This window comes from Mastigoproctus giganteus, chromosome 13 (assembly GCF_048544385.1).
Source record: "Mastigoproctus giganteus isolate SK-2022 chromosome 13, ASM4854438v1, whole genome shotgun sequence".
NCBI classification, from domain to species: domain Eukaryota; kingdom Metazoa; phylum Arthropoda; class Arachnida; order Uropygi; family Thelyphonidae; genus Mastigoproctus; species Mastigoproctus giganteus.
In genome coordinates this window covers 65,538,828-65,558,877 of record NC_143587.1, presented here as the reverse complement: position 1 = coordinate 65,558,877, position 20,050 = coordinate 65,538,828, and the positions used below count along the sequence as shown (strand labels likewise).

General features: G+C 39.4%; 1 protein-coding gene across 7 annotated transcripts in view; it reads left to right on the top strand.

The window, feature by feature from the left end:
• Positions 1-20,050, top strand: part of LOC150076131 (irregular chiasm C-roughest protein-like) — a 565,240-nt gene that overhangs the window by 212,147 nt on the left and 333,043 nt on the right. The window contains exon 1 of one of the 7 annotated variants that reach the window (XM_090388092.1): positions 3,916-3,946. The exons of the other annotated variants lie outside the window; for them this stretch is intronic. The gene's annotated coding sequence lies outside the window, so the exon portion shown is untranslated. Of the gene's footprint in view, positions 1-3,915; positions 3,947-20,050 lie in introns of those variants that run through there. 7 annotated transcript variants of the gene reach the window in all.

Below are 20,050 nucleotides of genomic sequence, written 5' to 3'. Positions count from 1 at the left end.
GTATATGATGGGCATATCTTAGATCGTGAACGGTTTTCTTTCTTTTCGTGCATCGAAGCACTTGGAAGACAACCCCGGCTACTACAAAGAAGAAATCCAAATGAATTAATGATTACGGATAACTGTATAAAGCTAAGCCAAAGGACAATCTGTCTTCCGAAGCCAACCATCAATACATATGTCATGTTCTCGATCTTCCGGGTAGGCCTGATGAAACGATCGCTTAGGAAACACGAGATAACGGAGCTTGCTGATATTCATGACCTCTCTCTCTCTCTCTCCCCCCTTGACAGAAATAAATACCGAGGCATTTTTGCTATTTCTGTATTGTACGTAATTTTTCCTTATAATAACATCAGGTGGTGTCAGTAGTGACCTCTTCGTTAAGTTCATTATTTATTATGAGTTAATTCAAATTCCAGTTCAATATGTGATGTTCGATTTGGTAAAAAGCGCCTAATAAAGTTGCCATTCAGTGTATGTTCATTAATGGTGTGTTTATGGCAATGCATTAACTAATCACAATCAATTATGTTTAGAGTGTTAAACAGTCGCGGATTCAGTACGACAGTTCTCGCAATTTGTGATCGCTTGCAGTTACTGCCGTGTAAGGTCATCGTGCGGACGATGCTGCTGCTCGGCACGCTAATTAATAAATGTACGTAGTTAATAATTCTTTTGTCTTCTGAATCCAAATGTTTCTCGATTTGTGTGTGCCAAGTCAGCTACTTTATTTGCTACTCTTCTTGGGGAAGGCACAGCAGAAGAGGGGTAGAGTAGTGTGTGTGCATCCAGATTACATCTCCGTATCCAGGAGACAGACTGCACGAGCTTTTCCTTCGGAATCTTATTGGCTACCAGCTGCGGATTGTGAGAGTGTTGGGCACGAAGATGACGACTGTGCCAAACCATCGATCGCTTCAACACTGCTAGTTGGAGACTGTCAGCTTTACTTCTAATGAAGAGATTTCAGTCACGTGATCCTGTGGGGAGGGATTGTTGTGGAAACGTGGTCAGAATCTCAGTCTCTCTCTCTCTCTCTCTCTCTCTCTCTCCCGCATCCCCCCCCCTTCTCCTCTTCATTCACTCGCCTCGCTCCTTCGGTGTCTTCTTTGTCCGACAAAGGCTTAACGTCAGACGCTAAGGCTGACAAGGAGAATGAGGAGTGTTTGTTCATCGTTCCCAAACGCTAGACCTACCATCCGCCCATGTTAAAATTAGAACCGGGAGAGAGGGGGAGCCTTCCACTTGCAGATAGTGGGTGAGTAGTAAGCAGTAGTCATTACGATAGATTGAATTGCCACATGGACATTGTGTTGTCGCTGAGTGACAGAGAGAGAGAGAGAGAGAGAGAGAGCTAAAATTACATCTTAAAAGAGGCATAGGGAAGGAGAGGTGGAAAGGGACAGATAGAAAGAATTGGGTATATACGTACATATACATGAGAATGGGGGAGAGAAAGAGAGAAATAGATGGATGAATAGTTTAATGGAAAAGGAAGGGACAGAAAGAAAAAAAGGGAGAGGATGGAGTGGAGTGATTGAGTAATAGAAAAAAAATGTGAGTGGATAGAGAACGTAAATAATTTACTCACAAACAGAGAAGAATTTTCTAAATTCGCCTGGATTTAAAATCGCAAAATTATGCAAGGAGCTGGGATTCTGCTGAATTTGGAAAAAAAAAAAAAAAAAAACTTTTGACCTTTTCTCAGCGACCGTAGATAATAAATTTATTCCTGAAGTGCGCAATTTCTTATCCCCTTAGTTTTTGTCTCCTACTTTTGGTCTCCCTACTAGCGAGTTCCATTCGATTCCTTCCTTTGGGGCTTCATACACTTCAATGAACCTCGGATGTCTACTTTATAATCTCTGCAAACCTTCCCCGAAACATCCTTTTACACTCCTTTTTCAGTCTAGTCGTCTCTCTCTCTCTCTCTCGTTCCTGTTACTTTTAAGATGTAGCTTCCATACCTGAACATAGTAATCCAAGAAGTGTGGTCTCGCAACTAATTAATATAACGGAACTATAATCTCCTACTTAAGTGCAAAGATTTCATATATATCATTGCAAAGATACTGTGTGCCATCTTGGTCCTTATTTGAAATGCACGGAGAATTCTCCCACATCCTCAAGTCTCCTTCATCCATCGCCTTTAGCAGAAATTAATCCGTAATTCCAAATTTTAAATCCCCTTTTTAGCCAATACAGATCTCCTTAGAGTAGTATGACCTGGCTGTGATCATTCTCCACCATCCCAATCTTCAAATCGTCCACAAATTTTGATGTCTTTCATTTATATATTAATTCATTCATAATATTTATTTAGCATTCATTTATACCGTTTAAGAAAGAAACAAGATGGGGGAGGGGTCCTAACAGCGATCCTTGAGGGTCACTACAAGAGACGCTGGACCACTCTGAAGAATATACGTTTAAAACTACCTTCTGTCTCCTGTCCATCAGTACCTAATCAAAACCCCAGTTTGAATAATAGCTGTTAATAATCAAAATATTTTAAAACCTCCGTTGGAATAAACATTCAAGGCCAGCAAAAAGTTTCATACTCTATCTCGAGTACACATTGTAATAAATTATCTCCAGTTTATATTTAAAAAATCTTTCTGGCTAAAAGTTAAGCGCGCTACTCGACACAAATGTCCCAAATGAGCTTCCGTACTTATTTCGCAAAAAAGGAGTTACTTTTTACGCACATAGAGCCCACTTAATTCACAGAGAAAATTGATCGCTGTGGAAGCTGACACAGAGAACTGATAACAATACAAGGCCTAGTACGATGCGGTGTCTGACATCGCACGATGTGTGAGTAGTTGTTCCTCGTCAAGAGGTTTGCATGTGCGCGTTGCTCTCGCCACTCATATGTCGCGGTAGCAGATGTTGTCCTCAGTAACTTGAATGGGTTATCCACTTGGTGGGGGGATGATTTTATCGCGTTTATCTGCAGGCGTACTTTTACAAATGCTTTCAAAATAAGTGGCTATTTAAACCTTTATGAATGAGAAGTCGAAATTTTATTTCTGTCTTTTGAAGCTCGTTATCGAGTCGTTGGCACGAAGACGATTCTTTTTAACAAACCCCAGTTGGTAGAATTTTTTTTTTTTTTTTCTAACTCTCCAGGTCTTTTCTTTGTCGATTTTTCTCTCTTAGGAATTCACATACGACGCTAGGTGGCAGCACTTGTAAAAAAGGGAGATTATTAGTTATGGACCGATAACTAAAAGTTCTCCCTCAGACCTACAAAACGAATATATATATCGATTTCTAGTAGTGTAAAAGCCCTTCACCACCCCAGTTTTACGAGGGATAAGTGTAATCTCATACCCCGTCTGTTTACCGTGGGACCAGAAATCCGATAGGTCCGCGAACGGACGTCAAGTGGGCCACAGGAAAAAAAAAAAATAATAATAAAAATACAAGCTAGAGAGATATGGAGGTTTGGGGGGTTGAGGTAGGGGGGATAAGCGCCAGCTGTCTACCAAATGTTGTCATCCGTGGAACGCTGTCTCTCACAACCACCGCTCCAAGGATTTCCTGCCACTCCTCTTCGCCCGTCTGACATCTCCGACACTGTGACCCTGTCCTCGATCGTTTTACGTCATTCCTCCCCGTCATTTCTCGAGTTCCCTCTTCTAAGAAGGGGGAAGAGGGGAAAGGATCGTCTCTGGCTGTTCCATAGCGCTCTTTCATAGCAAACAATGGCGTAAGCGTCTTAGCAAGCTCTATCATTATTCGTGGATAAACTTCTTAATTACATCGGATTACCTTACGTCGAACTTTGACCTTTAGCGTTGCAAATTTAAAAGTCAAACGTTTTAACAACTTGCCTAACTTTTGTCCACGTTCATTTTAAGTTTTGTGTCTATTTTTTACGAAAATTGACTACTACAAAACATCTTATGAATAGTAGAAGATTTTAGCTACTTAAATGGTATGCAAACATAAGTGAAGAAAAATAAAGTGATATTGCAGCTTTTAGAATTATTTGCAGAGTTTGAATATTAGTATTTATTTTAAAGACTATTTTAGATGTAGATTTTATATTCGCTTTAGAATTACCTTTTTGAACAGATATTGATGAAACCAAGGTGAGTGAAATTTAATCTGATCAGTTTTGTTTGTGTTGCCAATCGGCTACACATTTCATGTATCAAATGGGACATTGTGGGACGTTGTAATAGTTTAAAATTTTTCTAATGAACTCGAAGTTTCTTAGTAAAATATTTCTGGAGGGTGGAATGGAAATACACACTTAATTAAGCCATCTTAGGATCCAGTATTTTAAGACTAGGAATTTCTTGATTGTTTTTCATAGGACACCTAACCATATATTAGATCCATTAGTTACTATAGGATAGATTCAACATCAGAAGATTATGGATTTCGTTTTAAGTTACCAGGCTGGATTACAGGCTGTCTATTTCGGGAGAAAAAATCAGAAAAAGGCCCATAAAAATTCCTCACGTCATCGACGGGATTTGAACCTTTTCCAGTATGCCACCCATCAAGGGAATTCTGTTGTGTGCAAAATTCTCCACTATTTAGGCCTGTTATTTGTTTCTTATTATCAATAGCAGTTATGTGGTTGTTTAAAGGAAACTAAAGCCATGAGGCAATGCAATATTAATAAGCATAATGAATTCGAAGAGTCATCTGGGTGTACAACCATTACTGGCAAGTCTAACCTATTCTAAAGCGTTAATTATGATGTCAGACATTAATTAAGAGCAATGATTGACACGAATTAAAAATAATGAAAGAAGATATGCCCCTTAACTACTTTTCCCTTTTATATCCTTGGTTTTATCTATTGGCTTTTAATTGGATACGTATCATATATTCTGGGATGAATTACTCGTATATCAAATCAATGAGTTTGGTAAAGCTTTGTAAAAGGCTAATTCTTCAATTATTCCACCCAGGATTTTTGCTTTGAACCGAAAATGAATGCGCATTTAAATTAAATAAATTTTCTATTTATGCTCCAGGACTGCCGGTTAGGCCAGAGAAGTCTACAAGATAAAAAAATACTACAAGTACTACTTATTAATGATCACGTGGGCTGGAACTGCGATCAACTCAAACGCGTGTGCTACTGCACCACCTTCGCTATGTAAACTTTTTCGTTCAAATGTTCCCAAATCGAGATGTCAGGCTGATTATCTGGATCGCCCAAATCCCTTCAAAATTTCTGAATCTGCGAACACGGATTCCATCAATGGAATTAAAGCTGAGAACGTGGAAGCTCTAAAGGTAGCACCATCCTACACGATGGTTCTACTTTCAGAGGGCTTACTGTGCCCATAAAAGATAAACCTAAGTTAGCATATAGATCTGCAGATTATTTGCTTCAACAGTCCACATCATATACTTAAAAAGCTATGGCTTCTCTATTCATGTTTCTATGCGTCGTTTCCTAGCAACCAGCTTCTACTGGTTGTTAGGAAATGTGGGATGGCACAGCTAATACAGTTTGTGGTAAGAAGTTAGATTATGGAATTTGTGGAGAAGAATTGAAACAGCGAGTTAAGGAATATGAGGGGTTTAAACACCTTAGCTCAGGCTAATTAATTTATTTCGTATTTAAAATGGATATACACTAATCCCTTTTCATTTTAATCCATTGGCACTATTATTTTAGTGATGCCACTATTTTTTTTTATCAAACTTTTGTTTATACTTTCGCTGTAGAGTACCGTTTTAACAAAAAACCACTGCTTAGATTTTCTAATACACTATTTAACATCTTCCAAACGCATTAGCTCTCCCAAAGCCGAGTACTTTAATGGAAAAATAATTAAAGCGATATTTTCTTTCTCACATTAAGGACTGGCGAGAGGGTTAACAACGGTGCACACGCGCTCGCAACGGAGCCTTCGGAAGTGGCGCGCTCAAACAGATCGGGTCACCGCAATAGCTACTTAGAGTCCCGAGTTCATTAGGAGAATGACACTTCCAGTGTGCCGCTGCAGTCCTAAACGGCACACATCGACGAAACGTGAGTCGGCTTTCGTCTTTGGTTGTTCGGTGCTACGCAAACGTAAAGTTGACAGAAAGTGGGGGGCGTGGTTTCAACTCATTCGTCGCCTTTTCGGCGATGCCAATAAATCCTTCCTTTGTTACATCCTCTTTGCTGCGAGGTTTGCCATTTCCGAGATCAGAGTTCACCGTGTCGGATGACAGTGTGGTGTTACGGGCATTGTCTCCGCTGTCAGTGAGCATCAGGCGGCAGTCAATGAGTACACATAACGGTGAGCGGTGTCGGCAGACTTGTGACACCTCAGGTCAACGCGTGCATATCAAGTGCCGCCAAAGAGTATGCATCATTTTCAATTAAGGTAAAGCTGGCAACCGACGTCACATTTAACTGGTAAATAAGAGAACCCCCGTCTCGCTCTGGCTCGCTTTCAATTACTCGAGTCTTAGGTTGAACTCATTTTCCCCTCTTCGTCCTCTCCGGCGCTTAATTCTGTTATCATAACGCGCTGCTTGTGTTTTGTGCTCATTAAAGCTGCGTTAGCGTTTCTTTTTAGGATGTTCCCGACAGTCTTTGCGAGTGTAATCAACCCTGGTAAACAGATACACGGATCCGCAATGGAAGTGCGAACAGCTGGTGCAACTGTCAACCAGTGGAGAACCATCTGCCGGTAACAAATAAATATGTACACTTCTCCTGCGAATGACACTTCTCTGCACGGCCCCTGGATTGTGATTAACGTGAGTGGGGCAATGCGGAGAAGTGTTTTGTACAGGGGAGGAACACAGTTGAGGGGATGTAGAAGAAGAAAATCTTTATTGTACAGTAAAGATACAATAATGTGCCCGCCACAGCCAGGAGGCCAGGGGCTTGACAATGATATAGGGTAATATAAAAATATGTACAGTATAAAAATTTGTGCAGTATAAAAGATTACATAACAATTAAAAACGTAGCATTAACCATTCAATAGATATGAGTATGTACATAGATGTGAAGCAGACAGTACACCAAGGTATGTACACGTTCATATGTACAAAGCACATATTTAAGCATATTCACACAAGTCAGAATATTTCACAGTGCCAAATTATTGTTCGGTATTGCATTTTCTTGTGAAGACAGTTCGTCGATTTGCCTGCGACGTGCCGTTATGCGCCTCATAGGAGATAGCAGGTGGAGATATCAGTATGAGTCGACATCAGGGGCCAAACAAAAGGGGAACAAGTTCGGCCAACGAGCGCCTGTAATTGCGATCGGAAGCGAATTTCTGCAGGTCAACTCCGATCATTAGCAGGGCTTGTACTATCGGAAGTACTTGTCCAGGTAGGAATCTGTCACTGATCTTCAGCCTGTTCCGTTGTAGCTGAAGAAGAGGGGTGGCTCGTAAGGACGGAAGTGGAACATGCCACTGGCATATATCCCAGAAGTCAGGGGAATTGATTTTTCCAACCAGCATTTTGACTGTGGTCGCAGTTCTCCTCATGCTGATTATTTGAGGCAGCCGCGGGATTTGGAGTTGGTCGGCCATGCTGGTGGTCCTCTGCTGAGGGGGGAGTCGATGCTTGTGGGTTGCCCACTTCAATATCCAGTATTCACTGGCGAAGATGGGCTTCATGAGAGAAGGTACTGCAGATGCCCATATTTCAGAGGCATACAGAAAGGTAGGATACACAATGGTTTCCAGATATCTGATTGTGGTTCTAGCGTCTGTGTTATGAAGAAGATGTTGACGGGCAATCCAGCGCATTCGGTTGATCTTGCGTAGAACACATTCGATGTGACAGTTGAACCTAAGGTTTGGGTCGAAGGTTACACCGAGATCTTTGTGTTTAGTAACACTTGGAATAACTGCGCCCTGCAGTGAGGGTTGTATGGATGTGGGGCACTTCTTCAGAGAAAAAACCATAATAACGGATTTTTGGGGGTTCAGTTTGAGACCGAAATGGTTGAGATGGCTAGAGAAAGCTGTGATTTTATTACAGATTTCCGATGTGATCACTCCCCTGTCAGCTGATGGTGGTATTTGCGTTAGGAACTTTATATCGTCGGCGTAGGTAATGACATCATCTCTGTTACATACAAACGGAATAAGGAGGGCGGTAAAAAGTAACCCCGATAAAACGCCACCTTGCGGCACACCAGCATTGATGGATCGGGTATAGCAGAGGTTACGATGAGTGAGGTACACTGTTCTGTTCCGGAGGAGCGAGTGCAGAAAAGCGAAAACGTCACCTTTGATCCGAAGTAAGGAAGTTTCTCAGCTGTCACGCTCCAGTAGTTCTCTATTTGTCATATTCGCTCATCCCTCCCCGTTACAGTGTCAGAAATGTCCCTTTTTCACAAACGTGCACGAGGGACATTACGTGCTCTCTCATCAGGCCAGTGATGAGACTGCGAAACTATCCGTCAAGCGGCGGATGGCCTTTTATCGGAGCCGAGTCCGCTAAGCCACTTCAACAGACTTGGAAAATTTTCTGCGTGGCCTAACTCGGGCTAACTTGGAGGTTTCTCGGTGTCATTCTGATTCACGAGCGCCATTGTTTTTCCTGCTGCGCCTGTCAGCCTAGGCCGAGCACGACATCAGTAATAGTAGCGTACCACCTTCGCCGTTCCGCTTCGTTTCCGTCCAGTGGTTTGAAAGTCTTGGGAGGCAGAAGAAAAAGGGATGAGTGGGAGCGAAGGCGCTCACCATGCCGAATACAAAGAGAACTGTGATGAAGTGGACTGTTAGCCACGAAACTTTAACTCACCCTAGCGTATGACGTCACTTCCTTCGATTAAAGAACGTGTGAATAAAACATGATGGCTTCCAGTGGCAACACCTTCGCAGTTCCGTAACGGATTATGGAAACACTCCGCTGCCACACGTTTTTCTCGATGTTCGGCACAACCTCCGGGCTGCCTCCCCGCTATGTGCCATGTAATGAGCTGTCCATCATTCCTGACTTCGCGATCCCTTTCCACCTTCACTTCTCTCGTGTTTGCCTCTCTAACGAGGCTCCAGTAAAGAACGACTGATATTCGAAGGGTAGAAACACCTTTCTTTTCTATGTTTGTCACTCTCATTTCAGCTCTCCTTTTCTCTTTTCCCGTTTCTTCTGTCCCCGCTCTCTTCATTGTATTCCCTCTCCTCCCGGATTGGTTCTGTGTGTGTGTATATATCCCTCTCTCCTTTATTCTTTCACTGCTCTCTCCTAGTTTATTTTTTCTCCTCCCTGTATATCCTCCTAGTGACGTCTCTTTTCTTTATCTCTCTCTTCCTTCTATTTTTGTTTATCTCTTTTCTTCTCTCTCTCTCTCTCTGCTCCTCAGTTCATTTCCATGTCTTCAACTTTATATCTATCCACCTCTTCTCTTCCTATCTCCATCTCTCTATTCCTCTTCCCTCTGTTTCTTTCTCTATTCTCTCACCCTTTCTGCTTTATTCTTTCCTTTTCCTCTCCTCTTTCTTTTCCTTCTGTCTCTTTCTCTCTCCCTATCTGTTTCTCTGTTTTCTTTATCTCTTCGTTCTTTTCCCCCTCACTTTCTCTCTCTTACTGTCATTCTCTTCCAATCTTTCCTTTTCATCTCTCTCTCTCTCTCTCTCTCTCTCTCTCTCTCTCTCTCTCTCTCTCTCTCTCTTTCCTCTGTTTCCTTTTCTTCCTCCTATTTTTGTCTATCTCTTCTATTCTATTTCTCTGTCTCTTCCTTTCTGCTCCTCAGTTCATTTTCACGTCTTCTACTTTATATCTATCCATCCCTTCTCTTTCTATCTCCAGCTCGCTCTCTCTTTCTCTTCATCTGTTCTATTTCTCTTCTCTGTTTCTTTCTCTACTTTCTTACCCTTTCTGCTTTCTTATTTCCTTTTGTCTTTCTCTACTTTCTTACCCTTTCTGCTTTCTTATTTCCTTTTGTCTTTCTCTCCTCTTTCTTTTCCTTCTGTCTCTTTCTCTCTCTCTCTGTCTGTTTCTCTTGTTTTCTTTCTCTCCTCGTTCTTTCACACTCACTTTCTCTCTCTTACTCTCTTTCGCTTCCTCCTCTTTCAATCTTTCGTTTTCATCTCTCTCTTTCTCTTTTCCTCCGTTTCCTTTTTCTTCTCTTCTCTCTTTCTCTACAGCAATCTTTACCTCTTTCTCTCCATCTGTTCTACTTCTGTCTTCCCTCTGTTTATTTCTATACTTTCTCACCCTTTATTCTTTCCTTTTCTCTTTCTGTCGTCTTTCTGTCTTCCTCTCTGTTCTCTTTTTTCTCTTTTTTCCTCTCTTCCTGTCTGTTTCTCTGTTTTCTTTCTCTCCTCGTTCTTTCATACTCACTTTCTTTCTCTTACTCTCTTTTCTCCCCTCTTTCTCTTTCTTTTCTCCCCTCTTTCTCTTCCTCCTCTTTCAATCTTTCCTTTTCCTCTGTTCCTCTGTTTCCTTCTTCTCTTCTCTCTCTCTTTCTCTTCTGCAATCTCTATCTTCCTCTCTCTCTTCGTGAGGGTACATAAGTACACGTGGTTTGAGTGACCAAGGTTTAAGACAGTGACTGCTAAATACGGTGCTCTATCTTGTGAACTCCTCTGGAAGTATGGTCGTCCCGGAGTATAAGCAGAAATATTTTTTTCTGTCCTTTTCCTTCTCTGTTTCTTTTTCTCCTTGTTCTCTTTCTTCTCTTTTCTTCTTTTCCCTCACATTCTCTCTCTCTCATTTTATCTCCACTTTTTTTTTAAGCGTTTCTCCATTTATAGATTATATCGTGTTCCATTCCATTTCTTTCTATCTCTCTCACACACACGCACCGTGTTGTTGAATAAGCTTTTCCTTCCAGGCTTCGGTTTCTTTGTGATTACGCGCATAACCGGAATTAAAAATTTAAAAGGCTGGCTTGAGTTCCTTTGTGATTACGCGCATAACCGGAATTAAAAATTTAAAAGACTGTCTCCCCACAAAAAAAACAAAACAAAAACACTTTAATATTTATCCTAAATTATTACGCTACAATGACAAAAATAGCGCACAACCATGTTAAAGATTTATCTCTTCTTTCTACTGGGACAGAAATAAAGAGCAGAAGACATGCATGTGATCATTTGTATTTGAAATACTGTAGAAGAGGCTTTGAAGGTAAGGAGGCTACGTGCCTCTTGTTCTAGCGAAATAATTTGCGTCGCTATTAAAATGCTTACATCGTCGTGAAACTATTTTGAATTTCTAATTAAGATTATGAATAATCTCCTCTCGAATTAAAATTACTTCTTTCAACTCATCTGGCTTCCACTAGCCCGGAGACTAGGACAATAAACAAAAATAAAGGTAACTTATGGCTTGAATTTGCATTTCTTTTTGGATTGTAGCTCCAGGACGGATGTTTCTTTTGGAAGATGTCAGATTCGGCTCGCATTTAAAACACGGCGAATTCCATCTACTGATCGCGAAGCGAGCAGATAATAGATAGAGAAGGTAACAATTCGAATAAAAAGGAGATTTCGCGCTGTGAGGAATTAAAACCCGAAGTTTTCGTAAGTTTCCCTCGTTCTTTCTTTGAGTTCGCTTCATTATACGTAATGGCGGTCATTGAACATCGGTTCGACATCAGCGTCGCCAAATGAACGCCTTAACACGCACGTAAGCTCCAGCTTCAAATGGAGTGAAAGAGTGACAATAGGAGAGCGAGAGAGGGGGAAGGGAAGGGAGGGGAACTGAATCCACACGCGAAAGTTCGCTATTTTTCCTGCGCGCTCAGCCTGCTAATTATACTGACCAGTAATTACCTCATCGAATCGCGGTTTGGAAGCAGGGTCATTTGTGTCGCACAACCTCCGTATCGACTGTCCGTCACCACTGATAGGTCGTAGGTTCATTAGCAGATGGAAAGGAAAGGGGAGACCGGGAATAAAGAGAGCGAGGGGGGCACTCTTTAATCGACGCAATCTCCCTCCGCCTCCTGTCCCTCCTCCCTTGCACGCTTATCTGCATCAGCTCAGCACGTAATCTCTCTAAACTTTGCAATTGCAGCGAAATCATTAACATCCTGTGAGCAAGTACACAGAGATGAAAGATAGCAAGACAGATAGAGAGAAAATGTGATTTTGTGAAATCTTTAGTTGGTTGGTTTGGGGGATTTTCTAGTTGTTCATATTGGGATGTGGGTTCGTCAACAGTAATGTTAAATCTGTTAGTGAGATAAACAATAAACTCTCTATATACAGTTAGTTAAGCTGAAAAAATATTACCAACCTCTTTCTATCTCTCTCACACACACACATCCACATACCTATCCCTCTCAGTCCTTCATTGGTCATTCCGTACAGCACAGAAGAATCAGTCGTATGAACAAACTCCCAGCCTTTCTTCGAGATGCCAGGAAACAAGCCAACCGTCAAATTAGTGGTGAATTAAGACAACACAGATCTACCCCGGTCAATAGTTCTGGAACAAAGCCTAATGGATGAAACTTCCAAACTTCCTTATGTGACTAGAATGGACTGTGCAAAAAAAAAGAAGAGAATCCATACTGTATACACCAACTGCTGTTATATATAGACTATTTCGAACGCGATATCTTATCTGTTAACTTTAAGTAATAATAATAATACTGTACTATTTTCTCTAAGAACAGTAATTATTCATTAAACTGCCTTGTCAAGTTTCCAAAGACGTTATAAGAGAGTTTGTAAGACAGTGAAAATATATTTGCTTCAGTGAAACTAAAGTTATTTAAATAATCCGAACTGTATTTGTAATACATTTATCCTAATAAATCAAGTTTTAATTTTTTTATTTTGTTTATTATTACTGTAGTTATATTATTTCTCCTTGATGGGGTTTGCACTCCGTGACGGGTAGTAGTTCCAAGTGCATAGGGTGGTTGTTATGTCTGGTGTTACTGTTGGTAAAGGAACTCTCTGACTATCCTACAGGTTTTCAGGATTGCAAATTTCTGGAGTTCCTTGTAGGTGTTCTCTGGGAGACTTATTGCTGTTAGGCTGTTAAGTTGGGTCTTTGGCATCATACCGGTGGTTGACACGATGATCGTTACTTGTTGCATATGTCACATCTCCTGTCCTAGGTTCGTGTACTTCCTGATTTTTCCCCATGGGTTTTCTGCAGGTTGCCAGTGTTGGGTAGCGCTATGTCAATCAGATAGGTAGCCTTTTCCTTCTTGTCCACAAGGGTTATGTCCGGTTGTGCAAGATTGTCTTGTCTGTTATTATGGCCCGGTCCCAGTACAACTTATGGGTTGGGGTTTCTAGTACTGCCTGGGGTTCTTGTAATACGGTGCACTTTCTTTGATCAACTGGTATTTCCTCACTAGCTTCTGATATATGGCTACCTCGTCGTGTCTACGAGTGTACTCCGTCTGGGTGATCACCTTGCATCCCGCAGTTATGTGTTGGATCGTTTCCGCAGGTGACATTATCGACATTTATCATTTCACACTCCGGACTCCTTAGCGATGTATTTATATAGTTTCTGGTGTTGATTACCTGGTCTTGGATGGCAAGCATGAATCCTTCGGTCTCGGAGAAGAGCATCCAGCTCGTGAACCATGCATTGGAGTCCATTTTATCTACTGTATACTATCATGATGGGGATCATCGTAGTGTCTGCCATGGAGTATCTTCTTTTCCATCTTTCTAGCTTTGTTTGTTCCATTTGGGCGGGGAGGGGACTCCTCGCTTAGGTTGAGTGAGGTATGCAGCTTCCTTATGGCCTGGTAGAGTGCTGCTGTGTTTTTCTGGAAGAAACCCTTCAGGTTAGCTATCGCTGTCTTCTGTTGCTCGGTCAGGTCTATCAGGCCCTTCCTACTTCTTTCTGCGCTGTTGTCAGTCTCGCCACAGCTAACTTCGGGTCGTGTTGGTGGTTATTATTATTATTTCATTTTATTTTATTTTTTTAATAATTTTTCTCTAGTTAGGCAAAATTACTGACCTTCTTGCGCTACATGGCTATAATAAATGCAGTTATAATAATAAATACTATTTTAAAAAATATATACTGGAACTGTATCACATGATTAAAAATTCATACTAATATTTTCTTATTGAGAAAGAAAGCAAAAAAAAAAAACTGAATTATATTCTTCGGAAACCACCATTTCAAGATGTTTGCTATGGCGTACTATCACGTCATTACAGCTACGTCATTTCCGCTTCCTCAAAGAAACATTGATTATACATTCTTAAAAAGAAAATAATAGGGTTCTCCACTAACTATAACCCACTCACTAACTTTTTTTCGTGCACGTTTCATAACCTGCTCGCACTTCTTTACAAAACAATAAAAGATATCGATAAATTTCCATTAAACAAGTGAAAAATTAAGAATTTTTTCAATTAAAAAATCAAACATCATATTTTATTATTCAAATAATTCTATCAGTGCAAAATATATTAAATTTAGAAAATGTTCTTCTTTTTTTTTTTTTTATTTATTTCAACACGACTATGAAATAATCATGTGAATAATAAAGTTCAATTACGAATATCTAAATCTTAAATTATAGTATAAAACGCACAAAGATAAAATTTAAAAAATATCCTATTTCAACTAATAAAAGTTTAATAAATACAAAATGCCTTAAAGTCTTCTAATTACACCATTTTATGAAACATATGTATTGAACATTATCACAATACAGCTACGTCATTTCCGCTTCCTCAAAGGAACATTGATTATACATTCTTAAAAAGAAAATAATAGGGTTCTCCACTGAACATTGTTCACTAATCATTGATTTCTTGCAGAGCTTCGGAAAATTCGCTTTCTTCAAAGGAAGTTTACAAGTATTCCAGAAATAAAAACAAACACAAGCAACGTGGGAAGGAAGAGAGTTCAAGATGGAAAGCTTTTGCCGATAGGGTGCAGGTGTAGGAAGCCAAAGCGACTAAGTATAAAAAAAAAGAAAGAAATAGAGTCGAATTAGTTCCGCAGGTTAGAAACTTTCCTGGTGTGTCTGAACGTTCTTTCCCCCTTCTCTCATTGTAATCGAAAATCGATACTAAACCTACCGTTCGCCCCGGGTTTTTGTGGTCGAAGTAGTGTAATTCGATCACTAAGATTACACATTTTCTCGCGGGTCTGCAGCGGCAGAATTAAAGGTCAATCAAATGGTTGCCTATTTTTGTATTTTTTTATTTTATTTTCCACAAGAGAAGCATTAGAACCTCGTTTGTCCTCGTAGAGAATGGGATTGTCGGCAACAGTGAGAACATTTGGGTAGTTAGCGAGATCTTTCTGCAGTTCGCTCTAAGTCTATAAATGGCAGGAGAAAGAAATTTCTATAAATGATGAGGGGAGGGATAAAGAAGATGAAAGATAAGAGGTGCTAATATGAAAGAACGGACGAACAAAGTGGTGTGACTACTGAAAATAAGCTGAGGATAAAATATCTCTAGAACTTTCAGATTGTTTTTGTTTCTATTGTCCACTTAGGAAGTGTTTGTCATGACGTAAATGATCAGAGGGGCGGCGAGGGGGAGGGAGAGCCACTCTAATTGCTAAACATTTACACTTCCTTTCCAGCATTCGCATTTTGGAAGAAAAAAAAAGTGTGCCTGATTACATTTTTTTAATCTCTCTCTCTCTATATAAAAAAAAATCCCTTCTATATTTTTAATATATACTTTCCATTTTTAATTTGTGCTAAATGTGAGATGTAAACCACGTAATGTCTGAATATATTTCATTCGTTGGTGATATAAGTTATTTATTTTTATTATTATTTTATCTTCAATCTGTCCAAATATCTCTTTTGTCAGATTTAGTACACAAAAATTACGAATTTATTCAATTCGCAAGCTACTCGTACTTCAGAACACCGAAAACAGACATTATTACGTTTAACGAATACGTTATTCATAACTAATTACAAGGAAGTAAATAATATATCTTTCATACATAAATCCCATAAACATCCACCATTCTAATGCAATTTATGTGGAATTTGTCATATTTCTTCAATAACTCATTTATCACATTTGGTCATAGTGAGCAAATGATTCCACAGTTTTAATAAATTTTCATATTTACGCTTTGTAATGCGGTAACATAATTGTGCCTAATAAAATAGATAAATGTATAATTTAGAAAATTGTATTCATGTAGTATTTTAATGTATTAATGGATACAGTTTTTGATACAATCCTTTCATTCAGTCACTGTGAGAGAAATATGTGAGTGATAATGGCATTTAATTTCCCTGAATAGGGTCTCCTTCACCAAAATATTCTCAGGGATGTCTAAATCCACTGCCTTTGGACCGTATCATCTCCATATTTTTAGAATAATATTACCTGAAATGGCTGCTCTATTCTGTACTCCCTTTTTATTGTAATATTATATTTTACACAATACGTAACATAAACTCCGGGAGGAAAAATATCCCCCAACAACATATTTTTAATTAAATATTTCACGGATAGAATGTAAAATAAACTAAAAGTTAGGCATTGCTAATAAATGTTTCTTGAATAGAATGCAAAATAAACTGAAAAATGTGTATTGCTAAATTTGAATTAAATATAAAATCGACTTCAAAAATTTAAAGTAAATTTAAATAAATTAATTAAAAAATTTCATTTTTCAAATATTTTTATAGAAATCATAAAAATTAATAGTTTAGTTATGATATTTTTGTTTTTGAAAAGGATCGTTGCGCATTTACTTGTTTTCAATCCTAAAAAACCTTTTTATTTAAATTTTATAATTTTAGTTTCTTTAATTTTTCATGTATTTTATTTAGACTAACTTCAGTCCTGGGGTTTGTTTGTTTTTTTTCTATAGGGGAAGGCAGACTAATCTCTTGAACGGCACTGCGTGACTAGCTGTCAATGTTCCGTTTCATTTTTACAATTGAGACTAGTAGCTCCACCTGTGGCAACGTGATACACTAAAGAGTGTAATTTTAGTCAATAACTTCCTTTTAAGATCTTTATCTGTTTTCATGACAAGATGGAGGATATTTTAAGGCTACTTGTATTTATTATCTTTACCTTGTAGCTATAATGGACATTTTGTCGGGGATTTTGACTTCTTTTGTGAGTTACTGCGAACACGATAAGAACCATTTCCTTCAGGGAATCCTGTTGTACACATCCATGCATTATTTTTCAACATTAATCTTTGCCAGTAATGGAAACGTGAACTTCGTATAGAAACTAACAATGATGTTGTCATTGCCTCATACGAAGGAGTAGGTTTTTCTAACGCAGCATCCCATTAAGCTTTGTTCGGTCGATTAAATTACTTTTGTGTCGACAGAAGACTGCTTCTAGGTCACTCACATGTAGAGGGACAGCTGGTGACAGATGTATGAAGGAGTGGTGCCGCAAATTAGGTCACAGTAACATTAGCGGGAGTCTTTCTGATGTAGAGATCTAGCGTTACATTAAGCAGCGTGGTGGAAAGATGTGGCAAGGAGCTTGACAACTGGTAAGTAGATTGGGTAGCATTTAAACCCATACGTAGCCACGCGGCTTCGTACAACGGAACATTGTATTATCACTTACTCAGAAAGAAACAGATCTGGAGTTTAGAGTAAGAATTTATTCGAGTATCAAGTTTAAATGCACAAACCTTTGTAATTAATGATGCAATTTATTGCAAAATTAATTAGGACTATTCACACACACCGTAAGATGGCAGCACTGAAGAATACGCATTTGTACGCAATCCCGGAACAACAGTAACTATTGGAAAATGAACTGTATAGTGACCTTAATGAAATGGGCCCACTCAATGGAGAAGAATTATGATAGGTTACTAGTCCATCACCGTATCTTTCTTGGATATTTATGGTGTGGTTATCCGTTTACATAGAACGAAGATTTCTCCCGACAGACTTCCTCTATAAATATCTTAAGCTACTCGATTATCTGTTTGTTAAATATCACAGCACGTGCCTGTTAGCCGCACACCCGTACGTGGTGGTGGTGATTCAGGTGACTACACCTTGTAGCGGAAGCGATCAGACTTTCATCGCCACCTCTAGAGACGCGGATGATAAACGTGACCTTAGCGTCCCTGGCAGGTTTAACTGGCGGTGCAATATTGCCAGCTATTCAGTTTACGACAGGCAGGTTACATAATGTAGCTGTTCCTTAATGTGTCTCAGGGGGGCGCTTGTTAAGGCGAGCTCGCATTTGGTGTAAGAACACCGGTTAGTGTCTGATTAAAGTCATCTCTTAACTCACACTCCTTACCACGCGACAATTCGACCACACCCATGAATAAGTATGCGTGAGATACTCTTGGATTAAGTGCACGTACTTCCATGATGGTGTTTTAGTTGTGGGACCATCCGCTAAATTATGGGGTGGAAAAGAATCTGTTACATCACAATTGCTTCTTCCACCGTTTCCAAAAACCTTTATTATACGCTCTTAGCAGAGAACTTTTCTCCCCCAGAGAACTGTCCACTAGGTGGCTCTGAGAAGGGTAATTCGTTATTGTTCACGTGGGAACTAAATTTGCTACAACCCATCCTTTGATAATGAAATATGAGCATATTATGGCAGTTAACTATTTTCAGTGTTTGTTGTTGAAATAACTTTGAGAAAGGGTATCGTATTGTATTAGATTATACCAGAGTGATATAAAAAGAAGATGCGAGTATAAAGACGAAATAAAATAGGGAAATAGTGAGGAGAATCGGTGTAAAAGAAATTGTATAAGATGAAAAGTAAGTGACCAGTATGCGAAAAGACAAAAGAGCTCTCTGCCATATCAGAAAATCAGGGAATATAACCACAATACTGACAGCAGGAACGTTTTTAGAAACTTTGCATTGATATTGTAAGAATAAAAAGTATTATTTCTTCCTCATTCGATTAATTCGAAGGTAATTCTAAACCGCAAAATATATGAACAGCCTTCTAGTGATATTAAGAAATAAATAGAAACAATAAACAAATAAATTATGTTGATAATTACATAATATTTCTTTTGATGTGAACTCTTAAAATGTATAATTTCTAGCAAGCACCCTCTCTCTCTCTCTCTCTCTCTCTCTCCAAGAATGTCAGCCTTGTCCCTGCCTCTTAAAGAGGTTCATTATATAAATATTCATTAAAACTCAGGTAGCGTAAGAATTACACTACATCATCTTCGCTCCATCTTTATCCCACCTAATTACGACAGCAGCGCCGCCTGGTTATCTCATTCAAAAATATCCGGGCGATGAAACTTAATCTTGATGTTGTCTTTGCAGAGACAAACACGACAAGAACTTCCTTGTCTTCCTACCTCTTGAATACCTTATTCCTCCCAAATACAAAACATCATTTCCCCCATCCCCCACTCTAACCCCTACTAACTGAAGCAAGAGTCAGGTAGATGACTTATCGAATGCCAGATGTTACGTTGTCAGGTTGACATAGTTCATGAGTAGCAGAGGCACCGCAAAAGAACGCAGGGGCCGTAATAACTTCCTCCGAGAACGGAGCGCGAAGAGCTGTCATGTTTTCGCGTATGGCCAACTTTATTACAACGGCAGCGGGTCCATCAGCGATTCGCGTGCTCAGAGAGTTCATATCTGCATAGTAACGGAAACTAACTCTCTTTCCGAGAGGAACGCAAACGTCAGAATAACGACCCCAAGTCAGCTGAAGAACTAGGTTGTCGAGCAGCAAGTGAGCAGTGTTGACTGTTGTATGAAGATAAAAGATAGGGGGGAGGAATTGTGGGAAAGGATTCAACAGATTGGTTACGATTCTGGCTTCACAAAAGCTAAGCTTGCAATTTTAAGTAAATTCCCACAGTTATTCCCTTGCAAACACAATATTTCTAATTAGAATAACCCGTTACCATGGCGACTAGCTACAATTAGTCCCATGGAAATACGTCACGAACTCCCATCATGCTTTGTAAATGTTATACCGTATTTATTTTATGATAAACATTTTAGCAAATTTTAATTCGAAATAATCTCCAAAGTATTTAATAAAAATCATAATTCTTTTGCTTGCTTAAACTTACCACCTATTACCATGACGACCAGCCACAATTAGTCCCGTGTAAATACGTCACAGACTCCCATCATGCTCTGTAAATGTTATATTTATTTTATATTATAAAAATTTTGCTAAATGCGTTTACC